We start from the raw sequence: 4,544 nt of genomic DNA, 5'->3' as shown, positions 1-4,544 counted from the left end.
AAACGCCTGCTGTGACACTCTGCAATTCGTGTGGTGGTCCGTATTTTCTGTGGGTTCAACCTGGAAACAGAATTCGATCCATATATATATATATATATAGATATAGATATATATAGATATATATATATATAGAGAGAGAGAGATGTGTTAATGATCACTACATCACAATGCTTCAACTGTCCCGCTACATCTCCTATCACTTATTTACTTTATGATTGTTTTTCACCCTGTACAAAGCTTCACTGCCTTTTGGCCAGGTTCACTCCTCAATATCATATACATACATACATACATACATAGATACATACATACAGAATAGATGGATGAATGGAAGGAAAGAGGTGGTTTGAACTTTTTGCCAGAGCTGCTTTTAGTTGCCAGTCTGGCTGTGGACATTTTGGAAGAAATTCCCAAACCTTTCCAGATCACTCCTGTTAGCCTATGGAGCTCCAGTTTACCAAGCTTTGTCCTGGAAAGGTTTTGAGAATTCCAGTTTTTCAAGTGAAAACACACACACACGTTTCAGCAGAAGACAAATTAGAGCCAGCGCATGCACACTCTGAACTTTTTAGCGTTTAGTAGGGAAAACAGCCCCTCCAGACACAGCTGTTTCCCTGTGGCCCCACCAGCACTGGGGATAAGTTCTCCCCCTTAGTTTCTCCAGGGTGAAAGTGCATGGAGGGCATTGAAGGGCAAATTCCCACCAATGTGTTAAATTCTGGGCACTGGTAAAAATCTCTTTATTGATTTATTCATGCAGAAACCCCCCTGAGACTAAGGGCTGAACTCGCAGTGGAGGTGCGATGGCGGTTGAGTACTGCACCAGTGGTCTGACCGCCGTATTACAAAGACAGCAGTTGGAACGCCATAGATCCACCACAGCTGCCAGGGATCCACGATCCCTGAAGGTGGCGTGGGTACCTAGGGGCCACAATATGGCTGGTGGGGCCACTGCATCAATGTCAAGCATATTACAAGTTTCCTCACCGCCACAGATTTCATGTCGGTGAGCACGTCATGAAACCTGTGGCAGTGAGGAAACTAGAGGCCCATAAGAATGAATGGAAAGACATTTGCGAGTACCCATTAGGTACTCACAAATTTTGAATGCAATTTTAAGGGTGCAAGATTGGCATAGGACACCCTGCTGCACCCCTGAGGGCATGTATGTGCACATGGCACTTTGAAAAATGCAAAAAAGTGAATTTTTCAAAGAAATCACAAATTACCACAAACCTGGAGTTGGTGGTGATTTATGATTTCTAACAGCAAAATCGCACAACTTGGGTGAAATTTGCGATTCCTTAAATGCATTTGCAGAATAGACAATCACAAATTTTGCGATTCCCTATTGTGCAAGGGCCTTTTGGGATGATACATCCCAAAAGTCTTTTTCCTGTTCGCAAACGGGTCGATTATGAGAATCGGCGTTTGCGAACGGTAAAAAGGCTTCATACATATGCCCCCAATATTCACTGCAATTGCAATTTATGTTTTTATTCCAATGTCTGTGGCTATACAGAGAACACTGAAAAGGCAACATCAGAAATACAGAAGCGGAACACTAGCTCAATAATAATGTAATGGAAAATGAAATCTTGAACTGATATATTTTTCCACTAATCTTAGCCAGAAAAACATTGGAACATTGTGTACAATATCACATAATTCCAGTGACTTCCCATTAACTCTTCCATGGGCAAAACAAACTGAGGTGTGGATGATGTGAAATTAATAAAAGTTACCATAAAGTTCCTTAGGCACACTGCCTCGGTGCATTGCTATAAGTCACATGGCTATATGTACCTTGCAGAGTGAAACGTTCCAAAGAAATGACACAGGGATGGAAGGGATGAGAAAGCTATATATGGACCACTGTGAAATACTCAACTACTCTAGAATTAGTGGATTTAAAAAAAGTAGAACCAGTGAATTACTAAATTAACAATGAGCTGCCTTTCAAGCATAATAGTTTTTATTAAATTATACATTAAAGCCCATTAAAGATTCGAGCTATCCTGCATTAATTCAGCACTAGACAGACTCTTAGGGGACCCAAATAATTCAGGCTATACTCATCTCCACAGAAGTTCACTCATTGTATTCATAACCCAACCTCTCAGCCTGCTGCAGGAAGCAACCTCTCTGGCCACAGGCCTTCAAAGGTGGACCTACACTCTTACTTCTGTAGAGTGATTATCTCTGCACACCTATATGCTGTATTTGGTCACTTTCGTAGGAAAACTTCGCTCCGTCCTCTCATGAATAATTCAGACTCTCTCATGATATTTTACGTCAACATTTATTCTTAAATCCACTTATATTTCTTGGAGGTGCCATAGAAAAAAGAGCCCCCATGCCTATTGAAGAGGTATTCTTCATCAGGTGGTCAAGCCTAAATTATCTACAAAAAAAGTATGAAAAAAACTTAAACTAATCAATTTTATATAGATTTTATATAGTATTTAACCGTCTTTGAAATCAGAAATCCATGGTTACCTACCCAACTTGCCAGTAACCATGAAACATGTCTATTAACTCATCTGTCTGACTGAGATTGAAATCTTGTCTGTATAGCCATAACACACATTGCTACAACGTACATTATCTGGAACAGTCACCACAATAACAAACAATACTTCCCTTTTTAGGTCTCGCCTGGAAATCGCATCCGAAGGATGCGTCCAGGCTGGAGACTTATAGCGAGCTGACACGGGGGAATGACGGACAAGAAACTGTCACGCGCTTCTCCCCGGCTGGATTCAGCTGCTTGCACGCGCACCAACATTCACGCATGCGCACATCACAGCCACACGCATACACAGCACTCACGCATGCGCACATACACACGCATACACAGGCACACCCCCGTCGCCGCCGCCGCACCTACACGCATACACAGAGACCCCTCCACACACACCAGCCCCTCTCCTCCCGGCTCCACTCACCGGTGTCTGGCGGGCGCTCCCCGGGTCTCCAGGCTCCTTCCCTTCCTCCACAGCTGCAGGCTCTCAACATTCACACATGCGCACATCACAGCCACACGCATACACAGCACTCACGCATGCGCACATACACACGCATACACAGGCACACCCCCCGTCGCCGCCGCCGCACCTACACGCATACACAGAGACCCCTCCACACACACCAGCCCCTCTCCTCCCGGCTCCACTCACCGGTGTCTGGCGGGCGATCCCCGGGTCTCCAGGCACCTTCCCTTCCTCCGCAGCTGCAGGCTCTCCCCACATCACGGGGGCCCGCTGCTAGACAGAAGGCTTCTCTGTGGCCGGGCGGTGGTAGCGCTCGGCGGGGCTCTCTCTCCACATGGGAGCCCCGCCTCCTCAGTGCGCCCGCTTCGCCCCGCGGGTCTTCACCCGGTCCCCCATCTCGGGACCGGGACTTAAAGGGAAACAGTATCCAGGGCTCCTTCCTGGTCACGGGAGCCCCGGGGCCGCAATGCTCACGCCACTTCCTGCTGCCGGCTCCTCTTCCTGGTTGCACGTCAGGTCCCGGGCCAGCAGCCAATCAGAGCGCGGCCCGGGAATGACGTCACAGAGGTGTCCCGCAGTACCGCCCCCGGCCTGCCTGACTTCTCAATTACTTTATTCAGGTTATTTTTTTATTTTAAGTAACTTTGGCCAAAGCTCTTGTCAGTGTAGGCGCCCACGCCTGCTGACTTTCACCTTCTGAATAGTTAAGGTTCCGCCCGACGCCTCTCACGGGTTCCCTGGAGATGAGTTACGGCAGGCCGCCGCCTGACGTAGGAGGCATGACGTCCTTGAAGGTGGACAATCTTACCTGCAGGACGTCGCCCGAAACACTTCGAAGAGTTTTCGAGAAGTATGGACGAGTAGGCGACGTCTATATCCCCCGCGACCGATACACGAAGGAGAGCCGCGGTTTTGCCTTTGTAAGATTCCATGACAAACGTGATGCCGAGGATGCGATGGACGCCATGGACGGAGCCGTACTGGATGGGCGCGAACTTCGGGTGCAGATGGCTCGTTATGGAAGGCCACCAGACTCACATCATAGCCGCAGGGGACCACCACCCCGAAGATATGGAGGCAGTGGAGGAAGTTATGGACGCCGGAGTCGCAGTCCCAGGAGGCGTCGTCGGTCGAGGTCCCGCAGTCGGAGTCGCTCCAGATCCTGCAGCAGGAGCCGCTACAGCCGATCCAAGTCAAGATCCCGCACACGATCAAGGTCTCGTTCCACATCGAAGTCCTGACAGTGAGTGCAGAGTGCGTGCAGAGTGCAGAGTGAGTGCAGAGTGAGTGCAGAGTGACAGTGAGTGCGGAGTGACAGTGAGTGCGGAGTGACAGTGAGTGCAGAGTGACAGTGAGTGCGGAGTGACAGTGAGTGCGGAGTGACAGTGAGTGCAGAGTGAATGCAGAGTGACAGTAAGTGCAGAGTGAGTGACAGTGAGTGCGGAGTGACAGTGAGTGCAGAGTGACAGTGAGTGCAGAGTGACAGTGAGTGCAGAATGCGTGCAGAAACAGTGAGTGCAGAGTGCGTGCAGAAACAGTGAGTGCAGAGTG

At 48.6% G+C, this 4,544-nt stretch overlaps 1 pseudogene; it reads left to right on the top strand.

Moving 5' to 3' along the window:
• Window positions 1-3,736: 3,736 nt before the first annotated feature.
• Window positions 3,737-4,234, top strand: LOC147729592 (serine/arginine-rich splicing factor 2 pseudogene; annotated as a pseudogene).
• Window positions 4,235-4,544: the final 310 nt, after the last annotated feature.

The sequence above is a fragment of the Lissotriton vulgaris genome, chromosome 2_1 (assembly GCF_964263255.1).
Source record: "Lissotriton vulgaris chromosome 2_1, aLisVul1.2, whole genome shotgun sequence".
Classification (NCBI taxonomy): domain Eukaryota; kingdom Metazoa; phylum Chordata; class Amphibia; order Caudata; family Salamandridae; genus Lissotriton; species Lissotriton vulgaris.
This window is presented reverse-complemented; position numbering and strand designations above follow the sequence as displayed.